This window comes from Podarcis tiliguerta, assembly GCF_965153285.1.
Source record: "Podarcis tiliguerta genome assembly, chromosome: 1".
NCBI classification, from domain to species: Eukaryota; Metazoa; Chordata; class Lepidosauria; order Squamata; family Lacertidae; genus Podarcis; species Podarcis tiliguerta.
Window position 1 is genome coordinate 108,044,801 of NC_139534.1, and position 27,165 is coordinate 108,071,965.

At 42.3% G+C, this 27,165-nt stretch overlaps 1 protein-coding gene and 1 long non-coding RNA gene across 9 annotated transcripts in view; one reads left to right on the plus strand and one right to left on the minus strand.

The window, feature by feature from the left end:
- CEP128 (centrosomal protein 128) overlaps positions 1-27,165 on the minus strand; it is a 176,195-nt gene that overhangs the window by 76,485 nt on the left and 72,545 nt on the right. The window lies entirely within an intron of this gene.
- LOC310681440 lies at positions 19-27,011 on the plus strand. The gene is made up of 4 exons (XR_014513277.1): positions 19-322; positions 17,565-17,682; positions 22,817-22,950; positions 23,185-27,011. It is a non-coding gene; the product is annotated as an uncharacterized lncRNA (long non-coding RNA).

Sequence of the window (27,165 nt, forward strand, 5' to 3'; positions counted from 1 at the left end):
TTTGTGCAGGGCTGAGGAGGAAGGAAAACGCAAGCCTACAAGACGCTCCCGATAAAACAATCGTGGCTAAGAGAGTGTGAAGGAATGGAATGTTTTCAGCCATTTTTGTATTATGGGGAGTTGCAGAACTGCAGCTTTCTATTTTAGAGGCTGTTTCTCCCCGGGAGGTTCAGAAGGTCAAACAGGAGATTTAAACGTTCAGCCCAGGAAACTGAAGCCTAAAGGGGAAACAAAGCCAAAGATCTAAAAGGGAGAAGGAAGAAACACAACCAATTTGTGGAATTCAGAAACCGAAATGGAACTCTAGTGCCCTTCTTACTGGGTAAGAGGTTGAGAGGGGGAGTAGAAATAATGCATGTAAATACAGATGTTCGAGTCAGAGATGAGGAAGAACAAGTTGAAATCAGAAGGGGGGGGGAGCCAAGAATGAAAGGGCTGCAGTCAGGGCTACTTTTAGGTTTGATGAGGTCCTAAGCTATTGAAGGTAATGGGGCCCTTTATATGTCCAGCTATCCTTTGTCAACAACAAATTGTCGCTGGTTTTTTGTGTGTTGAATATATGCTATATGGCAATTTATGGACCTCATATGTATCTAAAGTCATTGGCACATAGCAAAATATGTATTTTATCAAAGTAATTGTTGAACTGAAATACAATTAAGAAGAAGTATATTAATAGTGAAATACAATTAAGAAGAAATATATTAACGGTGAAATACAATTAAGAAGTACATTAATAGTGAGTTAATTATTAATACATACTGCTGCTGTATATAGGGTTTATTTTATTTGTTTTTTATCTTATGTTTTGGAAATGTACACCCAGTTTTTTTCCTCCTTTAATTTTTTTGGGGGGGCCCCAAGGGAGTGGGGCCCTAAGCTATAGCTTGTTTAGCTTATATGTAAATCCATCACTGGCTGCAGCGGAACCAAAAGCTGAACGAGGAGAAATGCAAAACATCTAGATTAGATTTAAATGAATGTGGGGGTTTTTTCTGCTATTTTTTCATTTGCTTTTATGGTTAACTGTTCAAACTGCCTTATTTATTTATTTATTTTCATCTTAAAAAATAACTTTATAAAAAACTGATTAGTAAACTGCTGTCTTATAGTAAAAGCTAATCGTTTTGGTTTAACCTTTGCAGGAGGCCTAGTTAAATACCCACACTATCCAGTACAGAAAGTCTGGATCAGCAAGTAAAGTTCCAGAAGTTAAAGGGCCTCCTTAGCGGAGGCAGCCAGAGAATAATGATCAAAAACTTGCTGGCAGTGGTGATTAGCTGGTTTGAATCCTTCCCCTCCTCCTCTACAGCCCCTGTGGTCGCAGACATCATGAGATGATACATTTGCACTAGACAATAGAAACATTTCTGATCTTAAATTCTGATATTTGATTATACCAACTACGTCAAAAGGATTTCCAGATGTGAAACACAATATTGGAAATGCAAACAAAAACAAAACAACCATCTCTGCACTATGAATGCAAAACCAGCAGGCTGGAGAACGAGCACATCAATTAAAAATCAATTCCCTCCCCCTTTTTATTCTGCATTAGCAGTGTTCACACATGTGCAGGAATATTGCCAGAGAAGCTCAAAGGCATATTTCATGATGTGCAAAAACGCTTTTGGGACTAAATCAAAAAACCTCAAAGGGGTTTCTAGGAAATTGTCAAGAGACACATTTCAACTATAATGGCAACTTCCAACACTTCCTTGAGATGTTTATGAAGTGTTTCTTACACAAGCGCATAGATAAAAATGCTAAGTCTGAACTACCCCTTCCTAAAATAAACAGAACACTGGTAGAAATTTAGCATCGTCACCTTAAAAATGTGCGTAAGCACATAAAGCTGTATTATACCAAGGCAGGCCATTGGTTTACCCAGCTCAAGCCTTTTCTCAAGCTTGTTTTCTCCAACCAACAATGGGTGCCATCTTACATAAGAGCTTCATCCATAGACACAGATTCAGAGACCTAATTGACGCATTCTCCCAGCCCCTTTTTTAATCCCCATACCCTAAATTAAAACACACACAACCACAGAACACCTGGGATAATATCAAATAAGATATCATATCTGGTTCCCACCAGGGCAGTAGAGAGATGATTCTACTATTCCGCAGTTCAAAAGAATCCTCTAGATTACTGCATTCAACACAAGGCCTTTTTAGTTTGGAGAAAAGACAAGTGAGAGATTAATAATAATATTTATTTATTTATTTATTTATTTATTTATTTATTCATTCCCCGCCCTTCCTGGTTCAAAAACTGGGCTCAGGGTGGCTAACAACCAATTTAAAACACTTTAAAACACTTAATTATAAACACAGCATAAAATATAGTATAAAAACATGAATAACAATAAAATTCAAAAATAAAAAATCAGTTAAATAATCCCCAGGGCTAGCTGGCTGAATTGGTCCTACTTCAGCCAGTGAGGTGGTCAGGGGAGAATTAGCTGTGGGGTCTCAGAGTGGGTGATCTTCATAAAAGGGGAGGGGGAGGGGAGAGAAGGGAAAGAAAAGATCAGGCTGAATTCATATTAAAGGCCAGGCAGAATAGCTCTGTCTTACAGGCCCGACAGAAGGAGGTTAAATCGTGAAGGGCCCTAGTCTCATGGGACAGAGCATTCCACCAGGTCGGAGCCATCACTGACAAGGCCCTGGCCCTGGTGGAGGATAGTCTGACTTCCTTAGGGCCCAGAGCCTCTAAACTATGATTATTCATGGACCTTAAGGTCCTCTGCAGGGCATACCAGGAGAGGCAGTCCCATAGATACAAGGGCCCTAAGCCACAAATGATGATGTGACAGAAGTTTATAACATGGAGAAAGTGGATACAGAAAGGCTTTTCTCCACTAGAACTCGGGGATATCCAAGGAAGCAAAATGTCAAAGAATTCAGGATAGATAAAAGGAAGTGCTTCTTCATGTAGCACAAAATTAAACTATGGCATTCGTTCTCATGGCAGGCAGTGATGGCCACCAACCTGGGTGGCTTTAAAAGAAGAGTAGGCAAATTCATGGAGAAGTTGGCCATCAGTGGCTACTAGCCATGATGGCTATGTTCTGCCTCCACGGTTGGAGGCTGTAATGCAGGGGTCTGCAAACTTTTTCAGCAGGGGGCCAGTCCACTGTCCCTCAGACCTTGTGGGGGGCCGGACTATATTTTGAAGGGGGGGGAAATGAACGAATTCCTATGCCCCACAAATAACCCAGAGATGCGTTTTAAATAAAAGCACACATTCTACTCATGTAAAAACACCAAACAGGCCCCACAAATAACCCAGAGATGCATTTTCAATAAAAGGACACGTTACCCATGCTACTCATGTAAAAACACGCTGATTCCCGGACCATCCATGGGTCAGATTTAGAAGGCGATTGGGCTGGATCCGTCCCCCAGGCCTTAGTTTGCCTACCCATGCTGTAATGTTTCTGAATACCAGCTGCTGGAAACCACAGGAGGAGAGAGTGTTTTTCTCTATCTACTTCCACTTGTGGGATTCCTACAGGCATCTGGTTGGCCACTGTGAGAACAAGATGCTGGACTAGATGGAGCATTGGCCTGATCTAGCAGGCTCTTACGTTCGGCATCTTATTTACTGCTACACAGTACAGTGGTACCTCGTGTTACATACACTTCAGGTTACAGACTCCGCTAACCCAGAAATAGTGCTTCAGGTTAAGAACTTTGCTTTAGGCTGAGAATAGAAATTGTGCTCTGGTGGTGCGGCGGTAGCAGGAGGCCCCATTAGCTAAAGTGGTGCTTCAGGTTAAGAACAGTTTCAGGTTAAGTACGGACCTCCGGAACGAATTAAGTACTTAACCCGAGGTATTTCAAACATTTGGAGGGCGTTTTTCAGAGGCAGCCACATTCACTTTGAAGAAGATGGTCGCTGACAATAGCTGTGTGAAAGCTTATCTGCTAGCATACTAAAGATTCAATGTTTCATTTCAGTTGTCATCAGTATCACTGTGAACTGCTTTTCCCAATACAGGATTCATTTCCTAACAATACAGAAATGTTCATATGCTGTAGAAGTGTTGAGTAATCCTCTCAAGACTTTTCTTGTTGTCTCAGCTCCCCATTTTTTGGGAAGCTATCACCAGGAAATTTCATTTTGTCAGTGTGCTGGATTAACCGTCTCAAGCACAGAGTTTGAAGTTACAGTCTGTTCTTGCATATAGCAAACACGTGACCACCTGAGTAATGCCTCACAAATGTAAACTGAGGGGAACAGATCAAAAGAGGACAGAGTGATGTATAAGGCCATGGCCTCAAGTCAATAAAACAGTTGTTTTTTTAATAGACTTACTAGAATTTCTTTGTTCGGGAAACAAGGAGATATGTCAAGGTAATGATTCCATGAGTTCTTGGAAAGCAGCTAACATGGAATGCTGACTAAGCAGTATGCATCCTGATTATAACAGAAGTTAAGGATTAAGAGATAATCCAAATATAATAGGTTAACAGACTACCAACTACAGAATTCAAGAAGCAGGAAATCTTTAGGAATTTTACACAGTTCCTCCATTATCAGATGTCAACACTACTGAAAGCCAGCTTTAAAGCATTCTGCCATTGGCCACATTTGCATGTACTGATAAGATCAGCTTTCCAGCTTTTTCACTCTCTTCCTGGCAGCAGCTGGAAAAACAAAGCAGGAAGCTATCAAATCACATTACATCATAATCAGAGGGATCATAGTTTGTTGCTCCTGAACAAGCCACAATCAACAAGTCAATAACGAACTAAAGTTTTAGATTGGCTAACAATTGTGGCTTGTTTTTGATGCTTTTGAATTATGGTGCTGGAGGAGACTCTTGAAAGTCCCATGGACTGCAAGAAGATCAAACCTCTCCATTCTGAAGCAAATCAGCCCTGAGTGCTCACTGGAAGGACAGATCGTGAAGCTGAGGCTCCAATACTTTGGCCACCTCATGAGAAGAGAAGACTCCCTGGAAAAGACCCTGATGTTGGGGAAGAAGGAGGGCACAAGGAGAAGGGGACGACAGAGGACAAGATGGTTGGACAGTGTTCTCGAAGCTACTAACATGGGTTTGACCAAGCTGCAGGAGGCAGTGGAAGACAGGAGTGCCTGGCGTGCTCTGCTCCATGGGGTCACAAAGAGTCGGACACGACAAAACAACAACAACAACAATTGTGGCTTGTTAGAGAGAAACAAATTGTGATCCCCCGTTAGAACATAAAACATACAAATAGCCCATCTTCTTATTGCTATTATTATTAAATTTATTACTTGCATTTCACCAGCAAGGTCCCAGTTCAATGTACTGTTCTCACAGTGGCCCATCAGATTTAGTGTTCAAAACTCCCACTGATCTAGGCGCGTTTTGCAACAGGGAATTTCATTAAAGTGAGCAGTTACTGAGCACTGGGCGCAGTGCTGCACCTAAGATTTCAGATTAAAACTGCAGAGTAGAAGGAAAGGAGGACCTTTTTCTGCCTCCCCACTTCTAGATACTCTCTGAAGACTGGAAAAAGAGACCCTATTAAGAGTATTAGGGGGGTGGGCAGGGAAAGGACTAGACCATGTGAAAAATGAACATAGCATTTTAGCTGCAGTTCATTCATTTTCAGCTTTGTATTCTTGTTACAAAAAGTGTGGCTAGACATTCTGTTGTTGTGCCAGTAACCGAGGTTTAAGGTGCCATTTAGTTCTTAGCTTTCATATTTCAGTTTCTAACACTGACCAAATGCCTAAGGGAAGTCAGAAAGTATGACCTGAGTATAGCAGGAGTTTGTTTTCCCATTTGTGAATCCCAAGAATTGGAGTTCAGAGACATACTGCCTTCAACAATGGAGGCAGAACATAGTCACTGTGACTAGTAGCCACTGATAGCTTTATCCTCCGTGATTTTTTGTAATTTTCTAGCTCTCCTGTACAGTAAAATCAGATGCTGCTAATTGCATAAATGAAAGGGAATGGGCTCTGTTGATAGTGGACACCCGAAGATCATTGTTGTTGTTGTTTAGTCGTGTCTGACTCTTCATGACCCCATGGACCAGAGCACGCCAGGCACTCCTGTCTTCCACTGCCTCCCACAGTTTGGTCAAACTCATGTTAGTAGCTTCGAGAACACTGTCCAACCATCGCGTCCTCCGTCATCCCCTTCTCCTTGTGCCCCCCATCTTTCCCAACATCAGGGTCTTTTCCAGGGAGTCTTCTCTTCTAATGAGGTGGCCAACATATTGGAGCCTCAGCTTCAGGATCTGTCCTTCCAGTGAGCACTCAGGGCTGATTTCCTTCAGAATGGATAGGTTTGATCTTCTTGCAGTCCATGGGACTCTCAAGAGTCTCCTCCAGCACCATAATTCAAAAGCATCAATTCGACTCATAGAATTGTAGAGTTGGAAGGGTCTCCAAGGGTCACCCAGTCCAACCTTCTGCAATGCAGGAATCTCAGCTAAAGCATCTACAACATACGGCCATCCAACCTTCAGTTAAAAGCCTCCAAGGAAGGAGAGCCTGCCAACTTCTAAGGGAGTCCATTGCACTGTCAAAGAGCTCTCATAGCTCGCACTAAGTGGCTACTTCGCCACCTACTATTATTTTCCAACCAGAGGCACAACCAAGAAAGCTATTACCTTCATGCAAGAAAAAGTTAACTTAAGCCGTGTGGATAGAACAGTGCAGAATATGGTCAGGAACATTAAGTTTAAAAGCAGACAAAGCGCATAACAAAACTTGGTTTTAAAAAATTAGTTTCTAATTCTTTACTTCCAAGTTTGAAATAATTAGCACAAACCCTGTGACTATATTTGTGGGAACGGAAGCCACGGTCCCCGCGAATGCTATAAAACCATTTGATAAAAACTGAATGTTACAAAAATAAGGCTGCCAAACTAGAATGCAGGATTAAAAGGAACTCAGTTTTGTGCACAAGGTGTGGGTGGACAGAAACAGCTAACTGTGAAATAAATGTACAATTTAAATGGCAGGCAGTGCTTTGTCATTTACAGAATGAGACTGGGGGCAGTGAGTAAAAGAATAGGAATGTGATGTGTTTTTTAGCGTCTGAATTTTTTTTGGGAGACTACAAACAGATCCAAGTCTTTCTTCTGCAATATGTGGGATTGAACATAAAAAACACATGTTTGAAATGTTCTGTTTGTTGGATCCTTTGTAATTGGACACCTCTTGTGCAGATTAAGATAGACCAATAAAATCTGGGAAGCACATTCATGACGCAACTCTACATATCAAGTTCGGACATTAGTCCAGTCCACCCATCTGTTTGCAGGAGACAGGAAAATATAACACACATTTCTTGTAATAACTTTTTTTTAAAAAAAAAAAAAGTCCGCAGAGGCGAAGGTATTACAAAAAAAGCTAAAAGAAATACTCAGTTATACCATATATCCCAAGGTGCACAACTCAAAACACTTCTACATTTTTAATAACTCAAAAAATCTGTATCATAACATTAACTGTGAAAAAGCATATTTTGCTACAATTTTAGCTTGATTTTTTCTTTTAACTCACAGTCTTCTATAACCCACCTTTCTGTCCCATGGCATGCTCTCTCTGCAGCACCACCCTTGTGAAAATCCACCCACTTTCCCCCTTTCGCCTTCTATCTCCCTGTAATCCCCTTTCTTCCCCCTTTTTTCTTCCTTAAGTATGTTTTTTGCTCTGCTTCTTTCATACCCATTGCAGTGAGGTCCACCTGTTTTTTATAGGGGGGAAACCAGCTTTTATTCACAACTGCTGGTTCACCTTCCTACTACTACAACCAAATGCCTGCACTTTATTGTTTACCAACACCTTTAATTATATCCCAGTAGGTGTGCCAGCCCGACATGCTTTTACAATGAAATTAAAGTAAGAAAATATTCTTTATAAATTATAAAGGTATGGTAAGGTGAATTGCACGCTGTACAGGTAAAACTCAAAAAATGAGAATATTGTGGGAAAGTTCATTTATTTCAGTAATTTAATAAGTTCAGTAAGATCAGTAATTTAATAAGTTCATTTATTTCAGTAATTACTGAAATAAATGAACTTTTCCACAATATTCTAATTTTTCGAGCTTCACCTGTACTTCCATTTGTTACTGTTTCTTGAAGATTTACTTGTATTTGCTGCAGTAAGGTTGCTGATGGTTACAGAGGGTTACAGAAAGCCGGCTGGTAAAACCTAGTTAAAACCCAACTAAAACCTACTTAAAACCTAACTCTCCATTACCTTTAGCCCCCCTTCCCCAGTTCATCTCATCACTACGTAGTTGATGCCGGCTGGTTTCTTTTGAACCAGGTCTGTAGACAATTCTTACTCACATCAACTCCGGAAACTGCTTGCAGAATTCTCCTCAAAGATTAATGCCCTTAATGGCTTCACTGCCAGTCTTCAGCTTTAGCTCTGCCTTTATTCCACCTGTTCCGCTTCAGATCCAGGCTTCCACCGTCTTCTTCAGATTTTTTTCTTCACCTGAGCCCTCTTCTTTCCCTCTTCTTCATCTCTGCTTCCAGTCTCTCTCAACACTAGCAGAACAGGCCTATTTATGTCCCAACCAGCCTATCCTTCAACCATTCTGAACTGCCCTGAGACCTGCTGGTATAGGGCTGTATATAAATTTAATAAATAAAATAGTAATAGTAATAATAAATCTTATTTGAGTGGCATAGAATTCTCCCCTACATCAGGCCACTTTTCCTGCCCAATGAGTGCTCAATAATTCCTACCCACAAGCCAATCAAAAGTGTAATTTTACAATTTCCTCAGTATTTAAAGAACCCAGTTTTCCCCAGGCCAGCCAACTGTTAGTCAACAACAGATATGTAGTACAGTGGTACCTTGGTTCCCAAACTCAATCCGTTCTGGAAGTCCGTTCAACTTCCAAAACGTTCGCAAACCAAGGCTCAGCTTCTGATTGCCTGACTGGCCCCGGAAACAATGTCGACAGCCAAAACGGACATTCGGCTTCCCAAAAACGTTTGCAAACCGGAACACTTACATCCGGGTTTGTGGCATTCGGGAGCCAATTTGTTCAGGAGCCAAGCCATTTGGGAACCAAGGTACAACTGTATTACAACCCTTACATGTTCCCCGTACTGATACATTGTATCAAAATCAAGCACTTTGTCTAGTAAATTCATTTTAAAAAGAGTCTTCTCCACACCCATACTCCACCCCTATTTATCTGCTCATCCCTGCTGTGTTTGGCCGTACACAAACTCCCAGCTTTTCCCACAGTTAGATGTAGATGAGCCCTAAAGCATGGCTGGATGAGCAGTTGGGACAACTGACATCAGCTCCACTATCTAGTAGTGGTAGAGGAAGACGAGAGTCACAGATATTCTCTCATCCTAACTTTAATTTGGATGGGCTTTGGGCAGTCATTGCATTATGCTAGTAATATAGAAGACAGTGAAGCATGGCTCTTCCCTGTGTCATCAGGGAGCTGGGCCTACATGGGAGAAGGCCATGTTGCATCTCCTAACTACACCAGCACCTGGAAACTCAGCCAGTGTGGGCATTTTAGGAACCAAACAAAGGCTTCCCTTACTTGTTTCTAGGGTTTTTCACATTTTCCTAGCAGCAAAGGAAGGATTCCCATTGCAGCAAAGCTCAAGACAGTATTTCTGAAAACCAATACATTTAAAGATATATTTAAGAATACTGTATACAGAACTATTTGGTCAACATAGTGGTGTTCCTTTTTTGAGCACAAAATTACAAGTAAATACAGTTCTGTCAGGAGGCAATTCCTATCAACGGGACACACAGCTCTTGTGTCTTTAATATATAATCCCTGCAGCAAATATCCAACAGCAGATTTACATACACTTTCAGAAACGAAGATGATGTTTAAAAAGTGCTCTGAACAAAACCTGCTTTGATTCAAGTTATGGAGTACATGAAGAGATATCAATTGTTTTCCTAAGTAAAGACAAAATTATCAGTGATCATTTTAGCAACTGCTTCTGCAATGCAAGAATAGTAAAGCATTTCAAGAGACTAAGGTCAATATCCGTCCATCGTTAATTTTCTTTTGCGGGAGAATGAAGGTTCACAATTTTAACCTAGAAGAACTGAAATGTACTCTTTGTACCAAAAGCAAACAAACAGAACCCCTCAAACTTTGAGCTCTTGCTGTTCCTTTCACAGAAAATAATCTGGTTTGCTTTATGAGCACACGTCATGATCATCCGTGAAAAGCAATTAAGTCAGCCAACTTCGTCTGTGACAAATTAATCGTGTTTCAGAATTCAGCAGAGTTCTAACCAACTAAAATAAATATTTAAAACTTCAAAATCCACAGTTGGGCAATATCTTTATTGGAACCAACCAGAATGTCACAAAAGTTGTTGTTGGCATTGGTTTGTCTCAAGACACAATGGCATGCACCTCCGGGGTGAAGTCAAACCACATTGTTTTTGCTGCGTTAGCAGCACCAAAGTGACCTCCCTGGTGCGCAAGCCTGGGAAGTATGTGTGGGTCCTGGGCTTCCTAGACAGCAAGACTCCCTTCTTGGCCTCACTGATGTGGTACAAAGGAAATCAGAGCAATACACTGGGCAGCAGCTTGGCTGCTGCAGTTGCCGGAAGGAGGCGTACAAGGTGCCATCCAACTGTCTTAGGGACTCCACTCTGGATTTGTGTAGGTTACTCCTTAGCCTTTTCTTCTGCCGAAGATGTCCTGAAAGGCAGCGGAGGTTTAGGATCAGAGTTTTCCTTGATCTAGATGAACTAGCTTCCCAGGCTGACAAGCCCAATTTGCCTCTAAAGCATGTGCAGAAAATATGGCAAGCTTTATGGGGTCAGCTTGTAGATTCAGTTCCAAGACAGAGGTTACAGGCCGACTAAGCTCCTCCCATGTGCTAAAAGTATCGTGTTCTGGCATGAAGAAGCAATAGATCCTCCCCATCCTTGAGAAATTAAAATGGCTTCAAACCTTAAACAAAACACATAGGTTCCTGGGATAGGCAGAGAGCAGAAGAGAAATGTGGTGGGTTTTGAATACTGCAAAGCCAGGATTTAGGTTTGGATAGCGTCCAGGTAAAAGATTTGATTGAATTCAAAATGTATAGTATAGTGTTATCTGGTGACTAGAGGAGATGCAAAGTCCATCTTCCATTGCTGGAGTGTGGAAAATTGGTTGTGATAGCAGAAGATCATCTTAGACCTTCCTTAGAGAGTCTGCAGGCTTGAAGGTAAAGGGGAATGCTGGGACTGGGTAACATGGGCCATTAGGGGCCTAACACTGAAAAAGTCTAACCAGGCTGTACACCCTCCAAGTGAGCGATTCCTTGGCTTCGTACCAACAGCAATACCAGCCTGTCATCTCCATCTTTCTGGAATGATCCAGCCATGCCACAGGAATAAACTTAGGTCCAGGCCTGCACCTGCAAATTAAATGTGCAAAATGGCTCCAGGAACACTACATACAATTGAGCCCGGAATCTTCTTCTTCCACTAAACTAAGGCCCTTCCCCTTTTCCTATTTCTAGTGAAAAGGTAAAGAAGGAAAAGAAAGAAGTCGTTTATCATTCTGAAGATCTAAAAGGGGATTTTGTGACTTTTAAAACATTCAGATATCAGTGTACTTTGTTGTGTCTTGTAGTGGGAGCTATACTGGGGTGCGAGGGCTGGAAAAAATGCCATCTCATCTGGCAACCAATGCACCACTTTGGTTTCAGATAGCACATGGGTAGACGAGTGTAAAAATCCCAGGACACAAACAGAGTCTCATATCATTGATTAAAGGGGGGATGAAGGTTTTATGATCATATTTTCAGGGATGGACCAGATGACCCTTGGGAATCTATAATTCTATGATATGGGGGGTCATACTGATGCATATTTTGCTCTAGGAGGCTTAGTTTGGTCAGAATCAAGTATACATTTCCAGAGTTAACGCTAAATACATTACTTCTGGCATATGAGCAACCATGGATGCTAGAGGGTGCTGAAAATTTGTGCCCTGAGCTTTTTAGACTTGTCTACCCACGTACTAAGGGACGCAGGTGGCAATGTGGGTTAAACCACAGAGCCTAAGGCTTGCCGATCAGAAGGTCGGCGGTTCGAATCCCCATGACAGGGTGAGCTCCCGTTGTTCGGTCCCTGCTCCTGCCAACCTAGCAGTTTGAAAGCACATCAAAGTGCAAGTAGATAAATAGGTACCGCTCCAGCGGGAAGGTAAACAGCGTTTCCGTGCACTGCTCTGGTTCGCCAGAAGCGGCTTAGTCATGCTGGCCACATGACCCAGAAGCTGTATGCCGGCTCCCTCAGCCAATAAAGCGAGATGAGTGCTGCAACCCCAGAGTCAGTCACGACTGGACCTAATGGTCAGGAGTCCCTTTACCTTTACCCATGTAGTATCTGAAACCAAAGCAGCACATTGGTTGCCAGGTGCAACCCCCCCCCCCCAGCTCTCCCACCCCACCAACTAGACTTATTGAGCATACTGGTAGATGCTGCTTGATTACCTATGTGCCTAACAATGACAATTCTACTGTATCACAATGGGAGTGAACTAGTTTTGTACTGGGGATAGTAAACATATGTGGCTTTAATTGATACTGGAGCAGTAACAGCTTTCATTTTCTTGTCCATATGACTACTTCAGAAACAAATATTAATAAAACTGGCAGCACAGGAAAGGATTTAAAGGATTAAGTTTTGAACATGGCACTAAAATAAAAAGGCTGCCTGAAAGATTCTCAAGACACAAATGCAACACAAACTTTCCTTTTCATGAAATGCTAACACTGAACAATGCTCAGTCACTGTGGGCTTTTCTCTTTCTTTAGACACTGGGGTACAGTGGTACCTCGGGTTACAGACGCTTCAAGTTACAGACTCCGCTAACCCAGAAATAGTACCTCGGGTTAAGAACTTTGCTTCAGGATGAGAACAGAAATCACGTGGCAGTGGTGCGGCAGCAGCGGGAGGCCCCATTAGCTAAAGTGGTACCTCAGGTTAAGAACAGTTTCAGGTTAAGAACGGACCTCCAGAACGAATTAAGTTCTTAACCCGAGGTGCCACTGTATATGCACTGGAAATTTTATCTGTTGAGGAGAAGGAGCACACTTGCCCTGTCTCACCTGAACCAGTGTGGTGTAGTGGTTAAGAGAGGTAGTCTCGTAATCTGGGGAACCGGGTTCGCGTCTCCGCTCCTCCACATGCAGCTGCTGGGTGACCTTGGGCCAGTCACACCTCTTTGAAGTCTCTCAGCCCCACTCACCTCACAGAGTGTTTGTTGTGGGGGAGGAAGGGAAAGGAGAATGTTAGCCGCTTTGAGACTCCTGAAGAGGAGTGAAAGGCGGGGTATCAAATCCAAACTCTTCTTCTTCTTCTTCTTCTTCTTCTTCTGAGAGAGGTCGGGGGGGGGGGGAATATCTTGGACAACGGGAGCTACCACCTTCCAAACGTTCTGGGGTCCCTCTAGAATCAGGGGAGAACAAACAGGTACCGGTATACTGTTTCTAAGGAGTTGTTTGTTTGTTTTGAATATCTGATAAACTTGAGAGGTTCGAGACAGTTGAAGCATACTTTCCACTTTCAAGCACACCCCCCCCCCCAAAAAAAATCTACCCCAGCCCAAATTGATCTCTCTCTTTGAAGGATCTAATCAGTCTGAAACAAAAACACAGAGGTTTGAAAAGAGTGACTTATCCTAGCAAATAACTACAGTCCAGCCTCCTTTTTTTAATTTGAGAAAGTCATTACTGTACTATCCAAGAAACATAAGCAAGGAAAGCAAAAATTGTATGAAATTACCGTATTTTTCGTCCCATAGGACGCTCCGTCCCATAGGACGCACCTAGTTTTTTGGGGGGGAAATAAAGGAAAAAAATTTTTCCTTTATTTTCCCCCAAAAAAGCAGGTCGGGGAAACCTAACCAGGTCGAGGAACAGCGGGATGGCGGCGATGCGCCTTCCTGCTGTCCCCCCAGCTTGTGGGGCTGGCAGATGTCTGCCTGGCGCGAGGGGCGCTCTGCTTCAGGGCACCCCTCGCGCCAGGCTGCAGGCTGCTATCCGCAGCGTGGGGAGCGCTGCTGGGACCTCCTGCAGCGTTCCCCATGCTGCGGATGTCTGCCTGGCGCGAGGGGCGCTCTGCTTCAGGGCGCCCCTCGCGCCAGACTGCAGGCTGCTATCCGCAGCGTGGGGAGCGCTGCTGGGACCTCCTGGAGGGCTCCCGACGCTGCGGATGTCTTCCTGAAGCCTGGAGAGCGAGTGGGGTCGGTGCGCACCGACCCCTCTCGCTCTCCAAGCTTCAGCGAAAGCCTGCATTCGCCCTATAGGACGCACCCAGATTTCCCCTTCATTTTTGGAGGGGGAAAAGTGCGTCCTATAGGGCGAAAAATACGGTATAGTTAAGTGTACACTGATGTTCCTTTGCTAGTCAAAATCCCTCCTTTTTCAGATAGGATGCACCATTCATTTTATTTTTGTTGTGCTCGTTTGAATGTTTCATTATCTAGCATATACAGCTGTGTAAGAAGTTGGCACTCCTGCAAACAGCATATCTGATTTGATATATTAATTATCAGCTAAGTAAGGTGTGCTTTAATGATAGAATCCAACAACCCATTTGCCGCAATGCTTGTTGTCTTTATTGCTTTTCTTATCTCCGTGATAGACCACAGCTTGAATCTCCTGGCACCTCTTTGTTCTGAGTTTTCAGTCCCAGCGGATGGCCACTTCCATAAGACCCGTATATAAGAAAGCACAATTGCATGCTACCTCTACCTCTCTCCCTTGACTTCATGCTCTTGGTTTCTTCTTCACCCCCACCCTGTCTATTTCACCTGTATATTGTTCTATCTGTGGCAGAATTTCTCACTGCACCAGCTGCAGGTGCCCCTTGTACATCGCCTTCATAGTGCCATGAGAATTTGCTCCTCACTCCTCTGATTCAATATCGAGGCGAGGGAAAATTAAAGAAAAACATGGAACCAAGGAATAAAGAGGCAGGCCCAGAATCCAGATAGGGACCCAGTATTTTTATTGCAATAAAGTGGAACCTTGGTTCCTGAACTTAATCCACTCCGGGAGTCTGTTCGATTCCCGAAACAGTTCAGGAGCCAGGACACGGCTTCTGATTGGCTGCAGCAGTTAATCAGAAATCCTTAGCATCCTGGTGTGAATTCATGAGAGCCCTGGAACAACATCCTGGAGGCCATTTGAGCCATCTGTTTATTCCACCCCAAGCATTCCTAGGGATAGATCAGCCTTGTTGTTTATGGGACAGAGAGCACAGGGGTTGTAAAATGCAGGCTCCTAGAAAAGACACTGAGAGCAGACCTTTCAATCTAAGAGGTTAAATAGAATTAAAACAACACATTTAAAACATCTAAAATCATATTATACTCAAAGTATACACCTGAGGCCTCTAATTCTTATATCAATAGGTCTTTGACCTCATCAGCCAAAAAGGACTCTTCACACTGTTCAACAAGATACGATACCCACTTGAGTTCCACAAGAGGGTTGTGTCCTTCCACGAGAACATGCACTGTACCATCCAGTACAATGCTTTAGCTGCAGCAGGCACTGTAACTCTCCAACAGTTTGACTTCACCCCCAAAGGCGCACTCTTCCATTGTTTCCCAAGACAGACAGATGCCAACAAAAACAATGCTATCCAATTACATGGGTGTGCCTTCTACATCTGTGCTTTCGTGTTTCTCTCCTTTGAATATTGGCTAAGTGCTCATAAACGAAAGCTTATACCAAGAACAAACTTAGTTGGTCTCTGAGTGCTCACTGGAAGGACAGATCGTGAAGTTGAGGCTCCAATACTTTGGCCACCTCATGAGAAGAGAAGACTCCCTGGAAAAGACCCTGATGTTGGGAAAGATTGAGGGCACAAGGAGAAGGGGACGACAGAGGACGAGATGGTTGGACAGTGTTCTCGAAGCTACCAGCATGAGTTTGACCAAACTGCAGGAGGCAGTTGAAGACAGGAGTGCCTAGCGTGCTCTGGTCCATGGGGTCACGAAGAGTCGGACACGACTAAACAACAACAACAACAAAGGTGCTACTGGACAACTTCTTTATTTTTATATATATTTCAACTGCATCAGACCAACACGGTGACCTATCTGAATCTGCTCATAAACTGTTTCTCAGACGCACCACAGATGAACGCCTATCCCAGTGGCCTGGTACAATATTCCCAAAGGATGCTTTCAGCCTCATGGTTATCAAATTTACTCAAGATGGCTCAGGAGATTCAGATGAAGCATTTCTTAGGGGGAAATGCAGTTCTATTGAAATAAAATCTCTACAACTCAAAATTATGGGAAACTGTGATATTCTGTTATGAGATAACATTAGTATTGGTTATAACTGGACCTGGAGAACATTATTTTTCTGTTAGTTTAATCTTCTACCCACACTTGAATCACTTTTGCTAAATTACCCTCTCATTCAGGCTTATCAGTAGCAGCTTCGCTACATTATCTGTGCCAAGTAAGAACTCCAGGTGCAAGGAAATTTTGTGTGGGGATTTAAACTGAAAGAGAGTTGGTCACTCTTTTTTTATACAGGTTTTGCTGAAGCTGCCTAACATATGTTACCATACATTTTGTGTCACCTTGAGGTGTGGAGTTCATTGTTATCCAAGTACTAACAAGCACAGCACAATTAATGATGTTTGGAATAGATGCCGTGATGAAAGAGCTTAAGACATAACACCTTGTGCCACGTTATTTCAATGTTTTATTTTTCTATATTCTGTAGGAACTCTTGCTCTCCCCAAAAATCTGCAAGATTCTTCTATTCTCTCAACTTCTATGCAACTCCAGGTTACAATTTTGCAGGACATGAGTCATGTGCTCTATTCTTGAGCTATGGCCCTTCCCCAAATAGTCTGCTAAAGTGCGGGGGGGGGGGATTGAGGGCCACATGAGAAAGAGTTTAATATAAGGGAGGGTGGGGACACAGTATTAAGCAAGGTACTCAAAAGCAGACTTATTTCACTGAAAAGGCAATAAAGGCAGGAAATAAGAGGCTAAGTCAGCTGGACATTTTTATGGAGGGATGGAGAATGGGGTGGTCCAGTGACAGAGTCAATATCAATTTAATAAAGGAGCATGAGTCAAGCGGTATTTATGGCCTGTCCACCATTAGCCTACAATAGTGTTCTCAAAACTGACTAAAGACGAGAGGTTCTGATTTATCTCAAAATCCCCAGCAGATATTTGTGAAAGCAAAAACACCACACAGTGTTAAAGACGAGGGAAGAATGGTCAATTTATACAAAGCTTTTGAAAAATAAGTTTTGTGTGCAGCTGCTTCAGCCTGAGGATAGAGATATCCAATTCTGGTTATGTCAGACATCAAAGGTACGCACACATATATTTGCATGAAGCAAATCACAGCTGATTGTTTGCCAGAATAGACATAATTTAAGTATTCTCAGTGAAACAACAGGGAGGGGGGAATCCTTCTATCTCTAAAAATATGCAAAGATACTTAATCCACACCCGGGGGGGGGGGGTTGTCAAAAGATAAATCCACAAGTTACACACACAACCCCCCCCCAAAAAAAAATGTTGTCTAACAGCTTGTTCTTTGATTACAGAATTTCTCTGTTCTATAAAAACAAAAAACAAAAACAGTTTGAAGGAATAATGGTATCCACTGAAGGAACTGCAATGGGGGAGGAAAAGGGGTACACACTGGAAAACTATCAGGATCATGTAAGAATTTCAAACCTTCATTTACTGTTGGAAATTAACTTCCCTCAATTAAAAATAAGATAACAGAAACACATTGCACGCTATCTGTAAAAAAAGGGGGGGCAAGGTGTTTGAGATAACCGCAGTAAAAGGTAAAGAAATCTTCCACCTTGGAAATATCTCTGAAGCAAGGGAAAGTACACCAAAAAGTCATCAAAACAATGGCATCCCAGACTTGTGATCTTGTAGAATTGGTAGGGGGAAAGGGGGGGGGGTGAAGCAATAGCTGGCTCAGGCAATCTGAGGTCGAATCCCAAACTATTGACTATTGCCCAGTTAGAAGGCGTGGCCTGGATATGTCAGAAAGTCCAACTCAGTTCTCCACTATGCATACACAGCAGCATTTAAGAGCTTAAGAAGAGCCCTGCTGGGTGAAATCAAATACTATCAAGTCCCCACAGTGACCAGTTAGGAGTCACCATTGGCCTCTAGGAAGCCCACAAACCAGACATGAAGGCAATGGCCCTCATCCATTGTAGTTCCTCAGTAACTGGTATTCAGAGGCATGCTGCGTCAGATCCTGGAGGTAGCACAGAGTTACCGTGAACAGTAGCCACTGATAGCCTCATCCTTTCATTAATTTGTCTAATCCCTTTTAAATTAAACAATGTTGCAGGCTATCAACACACCCTGTGGCAGAGAATTTTGTACTCCGTGTGAGGCAGGAGGCTGCCTCAGCAGGGCGCTGAAGAATACACCAAGCACAGCACAAATCTCTTAATTGAAGTGCACGCTGGCTCCCATTAACCAAGCACCACAGAGCCGTCAGGAAACTGAGCCACAGAGCAAGTGAACTGAACACTCTGGGCATGCACAGAATCGTCTTTTATCCATTCATTTTGATCTGGAAGGTCAGGGAACACTCTGCCCATTGCTCCCATCACCCCTGACCATGATGGATACAGCTGATAGGTGTTTTAAACCAGGCATAGGCAAACTTGGCCCTCCAGATGTTTTGGGACTACAACCCCCATGATCCCTAGCTAACAGGACTAGTGGTCAGGGATGATGGGAATTGTAGTCCCAAAACATCTGGAAAGCTGAGTTTGCCTATGCCTGTTTTAAACTAAAACATCTAAAGCCGTGGTTCCCAATTAGCCAAGTACTGCAGACCTCCTGTTTTTCAAAAGCTAAGCCATGGACCACCTACTTTTGAAAACGTTGATATTTCTATGTTAGTTTTTGTTATGTGAATGGTACCACGGACTTCCTGGGTGGGTTATGCAGACCCCCTGGGCTCCACAGTTCACCAATTAGGAACCAATGAGGCAATACCAGATTGGGAAAGGTTACTTAAAAGACAGCCACCTATAACATTAAAGTCAACTTTAAAAACAAAACAAAACTGCATTCTCCATAGATATCCAGATGTTTCAGATAAGTGACCTTGTGTTAATTTCCATACGCATTTCATTTCTCTTCTATTCTTTAATCTTTCATTTTTTTATTCTTCTGAAAAAATAATTCAAGTAGGTCTGCAGCTATTCCTGCTAATTGTGTACCATACTGCAACATATAGTATACACCAGTGACTTAGCATTATCCTGCAAATGGGTATGCAATATAGCATTTGTTACAGCAGTATGCACAATTAGTAGGAATAATTCCTTGCTATTTGCTATTTAAGTGAACAACATTCATCAGAGCTCAGAGTTGTGTTGTTGGGTAAGTTATATGTGAATAATGAGTGCAACCCCAATTAGATATGCTCTGGATTTAACCTTAAACTACTTAATATTCTTGTCAAAACTGATGCAAATTGTACTCCAAATAAAACTCTTCCTTTTCCTACATGGACTGCAAATTTAAAGAACAGCAACTTTCTTAGATACTCCCTTCAATACTGCTACAGGCCCAAAGCACAAAAACAACAGAAGGAAGTTTAAGATTCCCCACTTCCTGGTGAATGCTTTTTCATGACAGTAACCACTGCAAGAGATTCCAATAACACACATATATACCTATGACAAGGACGCGGGTGGCGCTGTGGGTTAAACCACAGAGCCTAGGACTTGCCAATCAGAAGGTCGGCGGTTCGAATCCCCGCAATGGGGTGAGCTCCTGTTGCTCCGTCCCTGTTCCTGCCAACCTAGCAGTTTGAAAGCACATCAAAGTGCAAGTAGATAAATAGGTACCGCTCCGGCAGGAAGGTAAACGGTGTTTCCATGCTGCTCTGGTTCGCCAGAAGCGGCTTAGTCATGCTGGCCACATGACCCGGAAGCTGTACGCCGGCTCCCTCGGCCAATAAAGCGAGATGAGTGCCACAACCCCAGAGTCGGCCACGACTGGACCTAATGGTCAGGGGTCCCTTTACCTTTATACCTATGACGATTATTTTTCTAAGGGAGGTTGTGACTTTGCAAAAGAGTGAAATTCTTCTGGAAGGTCAGGGAACACTCTGGCCATTGCTCCCATCACCGCGACCACTAGCCATGATGGGAGCAGCTGACAGGTGTTTTAAACCAGGCATAGGCAAATTCTTCTGATTATCTGAATGTTTCACATTAATTTCTTCAAGGATAACAAACTGACTTATAAATCAGTATTTTTCAATCCAGAAAGTCGGTCTCTTTCTCTCTCTCTCTCTGTGTGTGTGTGTGTGTGTGTGTGTGTGTGAGAGAGAGAGAGAGAGAGAGAGAGAGAGAGAGAGAGAGAAGATGCATGTGTGAGATCTGAATTGGTGCAGAAGTGATGCTCTTGATCTGCTGCCCAAAATGAGAGGATCTGAAGCATGCTATCAGCTTCTTTCCTTCCCTCCTCTCCCACTAATTCTGCTATCTACAATTTACTGTATCCTGTTTATGTACTTATTTTCATTTTTTGAATTTCTATTCTGCCCTTCATCCGAGGACCACAGGACAGTTTACAATACGAAAACACAAAACACATAACATAGTAACAAACAATAACCCCCACAAACACAGTTTAAAAGACCATAAATTGTTTAATTAGCCAAAGGTCTGTGAGAAGAGAAAATATTTTGCCCAGTACCCAAAGATATGTAACAAGGGCGCCAAGCAAGCCTCCCTGGGGAGAGCATTCCACAAGTGGGGAGCCACCACAGAAAAGGCTCGTTCTTGTGTTGCCACTCCTCAGACCTCTCATGGAGGGGGCACACAAAGGGCTTCCGATGATGATGACGGGGTCCTGGTCAGTTCATACAGAGAAAAGCAGTCATTGAGGTGTTGCAGTCCTTAGCCGTTTAAGGCTTTATAGGTCAAAACCAGCGCTTTGAATTGGGCCCAGAAACTAATTGGCAGCCAGTGCAGTTGGGCCAGGATTGGTGTTGTATTCTATGGCATTTCATATGCATCAGCAAAGTCATGATGCATGCTTACCAGATTTGTGCTCTATAATTATAGCCTTGATTATGAGGAATCCCAATAGTGTTAACCACATTTAGCACCAATGGCAACGTAATATTACAGAATGTTTAAAGCAAACCATGAAGAGAAGAGGAAGTTTTCCGGTGAGAAAGCAGGAAGAAGGAAGCTTGTGGGTGGATCTTTGCAAACTCTTGCTCACGGTTAAAGAGATCTAGAATGTTCCATCTGCACAGGGATGAGGCTGACAGACAAAAATTGCCCCTCTCTAATCCATCCAGAATCCTCTTTAGAGATTTGTGATGCACAGAACTTTTAACTGGCATAATTCATATATGTACAATAAAGCAAAATATCTGCAATACAGATAAAAAGAATCTATAAGATGTTCCCTCCTTTAATTCATGAGGGAGAAGGTAAACAGAGCAAAATTATGCCACAGAAATCTTTTTGTATGCAAGGCTGTCTACAGTAATCCAATTAATGAATTAGCGGAAATCAAAGGGCAAGGGATTTTCATTGCTCTTATCAAATGAATATTTACTGTTTTTATTACATTTCGTTAATGTTTCCTTTTGTAGAATTGGTTTTAAACACTGGTTAATTTAGAAGATTAGCTTTCTTTTAATCTTAAGGTTTCTTTAAAAAAACAAAAGTTTTAGTTTAATATAAAACTAATTGTCAATTACACTTCAAGGATGCTCAGTCCAGTTATGAAAGATTTAACGATTCAAAGAGTGTGCTCGGATGATACAAATATTTCTCCTCCCTTACGCAATTTAGAAAAACTAAGAACAAAATCCATGCAAAAATAATTGTCTTTAAGGAACATCAGCTTATGCTGTATAGAAAAATATAACATCTAATGCTTCGGATACTCCATAATTATGAAGTTTAAATGAGGCAGCTGCATACATTAGCAGAAGCTAAGAACTACAATAATGGATAGTAGCAATCACTTTTATAATAGAAGGAAAATAACAGAACTTCCCATGTACAAGATTAGGACTAAGTATTCATAATGTGACATTGTGAAAGTCCTTATCTGCAGAATCTGGCAACTAATAAAGACTGCAAAATTAGCAGGTCAAAACAGTACTGGTATATGTATCTGAAATTTCAGGTGCTTTAAAAACTATTTTTTTGTGTTTAAATTAGGAGGAAATAATTCTACATAGTGGTGGACAAGCCCTCCTCCCTGGCTTAAGTCAGAATGGACTCAGGGAAAACACTTAAAACAACAACAACATTGCATCACTCCGCACACATCAGATCATTTGCAAAGCTTGATCTGAGTTGGACCTCCAGCCTCTCTGGACCAGGAGCGAGGAACCTCCTTCAGACTAAGTCAGTGCTGATGGGAGGGGGGCTGGAGGGGAAAAATAGGGCCCAGGGATCCATAACAGATGGAGCAATGGAAAGAAGAGTAGGGGGAAAGCCCTCTGCAAGTGAGCAGTACAAACCTCAGCCAATAGCAATTTGCCCCAACCTTGGCGACCAAGTAAGAGGGGCTAAAGAGGGGAGAAGGTGGCAAAAAAGAGAGGAGAGGAAATGGGCGCACCCTCCCCATTTTGATTCTGGCAGTGACTACCACTGGCTTCAGCCCATCCACTGCCAGCATACAGCCTCTGGCAGATTACCCTGAGGGAATGCGGCCCTCAAGGGAAAGAAGGTTCCCACTCCCTTCTATAGACCACATGCACTATGATCCAGTGCAATGGAAACACAATGCAAAGTCGGGAGGTACGTAATCAGCTTTGTATCATTTGCAGACTGAAAGCAACAATCAGACTGAATACCAATCATTTTCACTGGACTGGTTTCTGTACCAGATATGGGGGAATAAGCAAACACCAGCAATTTACACTACCATTTTCACTAACATTCTCCTGCATCCTACTTAAAGGTATGTCTGAATCTGAAAATGTTGAAGACTGTTTATTTGACTCAGTGGTTGAAGTCATTTAAGTCATTTAAATGTTTTAAATCAATGATTTAAATCAATCATAAAACAATCACTTAAGCAAAACTACATGAATTCTAACCTTTTAAATCAGGCCTGTCTCCAGATCTAGTTAGTTAATCATGTTCCTCTTTTCCACTTTCATGTCTTTTTTCATCTCTCTCTGAAAACTATCAGTCTCCAGCGTAAGAAAATCAGTGACATTTGGATCTCATAAAGTCTTAAAAGACTTACAAAGATGTGTGCAAATACTGCTGATTGGATTACCATTTCTTTCTAGTAACAAAATGTTAACAGGAAAAAAATTATAACCACCCAAGCATCTTGATGCCACTGTGAGAATGAGACAGCTAAATGATACATTTGGGTGACTCAGAAGGGAGAAATAAAATTAAAACATCCAGAAATGCTAGCACACAAATCTACTCATTGTTCTTGGCACCATCTCATCCTCAATGGATTTTATCCCCCCCCCCCGTATTTTTTTCAATACTGTATTGATATGCATAGTTGCAAAATGAACTGCAATTCTTCTGGGAGTTTAAATGATAGTGGGTGTGACTGTTTCCAATTCCAAAATACTTTTCATGTTTCTGAGTTATACTCCCAATTGCTTTTCTTCTTAGCTGAGCATAAACACTGCCTCTCTAGATGAGAATTATAACTTTTCCATTGTTGTTTTGATGGAAGGCGATACATGAATCCCTTAAATTAGAGGTGGGGAACGTTTGGCCCTCCAAATGTTGTTGGACTTGAACTCCCATCAGCCCCAGCCACTGTAGTCAATGGTTAAGGATGATGGGAGCTGGAATCCAATGGCAGCAGGAGGCTTATAGGTTCTCCAGGCCTGATAGAATAGGTTCTCCAGGCCTGATAATCAGAATTTGCTCCACATCACTGACACTTAATGGAAGTGGTAGGAGTGGGAAAACACGAATACAGGCATCCTCCCAGTTACATGGGGGTTACGTTCCGGGGCCCCACGTGCCAAAGTGAAATCACGTAAAGTGTGGAGCACCCTCAACGCTATTTCCACTGCTCCCTCTTTAATGCATACCAAAAGGACTGTATCCAAAGATATCCGCAACTAGGATTGAAGCTCTGGGGCTGGCAGGAGGATGGAGGGCGTGTGGAAGAGTGCACTACCCCACACATCAGTTGTTAGGCAGGGAGGCTGAGCAGCCCAAACAAAGCCCCACTGAGCCTCTGGAAGATAAAAGACTGTTTATGTATGCAACAGCTGCGGCAAGAATGCTCTTAGCCCCAAAATGGAAACAACAAGAAGTACCGACAAAAGAAGAGTAGCAGATGAAGACGATGGACTTCGAAGAACTGGCAAAGCTGACAGGAAAAAACTGAAACCAGCAAGATCAAAAACTCCAAAAAGACTGGAGTAAATTTATACGATATCTGAAAGATTACTGTAAGCAATTAACATCAATAGCAGGGTTGTCTGAAGATTTGTAACGAGAAATTCTCTATCTTTCTATATTTATTTAAATCTTGAGTTACTTTGTAATGTGTGTAATTAGAAATGGAAAACGTACAAAATGCAATGATATAAAAGTTAATTTTAAAACCATGAGGCGAGAGGGAAGGAAGTTGACAGGCTCTAAAGAGCCAGGGACGTACACGGTCAGACATGAGTTGATCGTGCATAAGTGGGGGGACACCTGTATATTGATGTCACACCTACCACAATATAAATTGTTCTAGTCTTTTGGCAAGGAGAGGGAGAAAGTAAGATTCAGTAGCCAGTTTCTGAAGCAACTGCATGTTTACTGTCACAGCGTATATGGGCCTAAAGATCCCCATTGAATGTACATACAGTAGCATACTCAAGTTTACTGCTCTAGTATGGGCGAAAATCCTGACAGTCCTGGTTAGTGGCCAACCTATTTTTTCTTATCAGCTCTAGTTTGTCTCATCCCCCCTCCCAAATATAAAACCTTTCCAGGAATGGGAGATACTAGATGCATGGTGTCTGGGGCAGCTGCTACACATTTACCATAACATTTAGTTTGGCCATTTACCAAGTGTATGTGCACATTTGCTTATTCACCTGCGGATGCAATGAGTAAGGAAGATGTGTCTTCACTTAAAACCTCTTTGGTGTACATCTGACAAGATGCAATAGAGTGAAGCACCCTTCAGACACATCAAAAATGCACAATCTGTTCAAGAACCCGACTTCACTCTTCTTCAAAACCAGGGAAAAGCAGTATGCTTGTGAAACATATGGTTATGGAAGATAAAAGGGAAAGTGGTGGAATAAGCAGAACTACAAAAGAGTTAGCAATGAGAAAAGTAACAAGATCCCATGGGGACATTTCTGTTGAATGTGTATGCAAATACAGAAAGCGCAACACTGAGAATATGAGAAGCCATATCTATATTTTAAAAGTGTGCAGAAAAACAAGGCAAAATGGTGGAGTTAATAGATTGTGCTGGGTAATCGGGCATTTAGATAACGAGATCCCCAGCTTTGTTTCAGTTCTAAGAATTGACTGTACTAAATGCCTGTTTCCCCAAAAGCAAAACAGTAGCTGAAAAATAAATTCTGGGGCTCCCTTCTTCACCCTATATATAGCTGATCACAACTCATTTTAATTAGCACAAAGCTTGCTTTCTGGAGGGGGGGGACAGGGGGATTTAATTTGCTTTGGAGAACAGATATCATTCACAGATAAATTTCATCATTAGACATCATTAGGAATCACAAAGAGATTTCAGGCCATCTCCTGACATTTACCATATTTACGTGTGTGTGTGTGTGTTTTCTGCATATCCTTTGGGTTAAATGAAATAAACAACTCTTTGTGTGTCATTCAAGTGGGAGAAGCACTTCTTAAAGTAAGGAAAAGTGATAAGCATATTCTGAACTCAAAAGGAACAAACTTCTGAAAATGCTGTCTTCTACTCTCATCTAATATCTGCCTCAATCCAGGTCACAGTATGCCTCCAACATTGCAGCTGGAAAAGTAGCTATTTCACTTCTTGTCTATTTTATAAAACCCCATGTTGCCCAGGTATTTTAATATTCTGAGACACAGCTCTTTGCAAAGCAGTAATTGCAAACTTGCTAAGAGATCACAAAGCAAAAATGAAAGAATTGCATTATCAACCAGAATGCTCTCCAACAGCAGAACCACCCAACTTCAAGTGACTGCTGAAGTACTGGACCAGCATCTAGTGTCAGTTTGGGGCAGAAAGAGGCCCAAAAATCTTAAAATGAATCCCAGCAAGACAGAGGTTCTGTGGATCTGCAGTTCCCACATCTGGGAATTGACACCGTGTTCTTGATTGTGTAGTGCCTCCCATAAAACCCAGGTTCACAACTTGGGGGCGACTCTTGATCCTAAATTATCACTGAAGACTCAGATATCTTCAGTGATGAAGCACAGCAATGGCCAGCTCCAGCTCATCCATCAGCTAGTCCTGGATCAGGACAGCTTGGCTTCAGTTACCCATGAACTAATAGCCTCCAACATAGATTACTGCAATGCACTCTACATGGGCCTGCCCTTGAAAATGAGCTGGAAACGGCAGCTGGTACGGAATGCCATTTTTAAAAAAATGGGTAGTGAGGGAAGATCAAATTACCCTAATCCTCAAATCTCTGCAGTGGTGGTCTGTGAATTTCTGAGCCCCAAACAACTTAGGACCAAAGTACTAGGCAGAACTCCGTCTCCAGGAGCTCCCTATTAAGACCTGCTAGGAATGCCCTGTTTGTTGACTCAAGCTTCTGCTAGGTGGGCAACAGCATGAAGAAAAGCTTTTTTAGAGGTGGTCCCCTCCCTAATGAATATTTGGTTGGCCTCATTTAGGAACAAACTAAAAAACCTTTTGTTTAACAAACCTTCTTACTGACACTGCTATCTTCTGTTTGTTGTTAAAGTTTTGTAAGTTTTTTTTTTATTGTTGTTGTGCTATATGAGCAGCTGCTCTGTGCTGCCACTGGGAGGAAGGGGAGGATATAAGTATGAGGAAATAAATATTACCATGACCCCAGTTCAGCCCTTCCTATCCATAACATGCAGTTCAACAATATCTTGTGCTCTAACATCACTGCATTGTTTATTTCCCCACCCTTGCTCCACATCATTGGCTGATGCTGTCAAAGTCTGTGTGTGTGTGTGTGTGTGTGTGTGTGTGTGT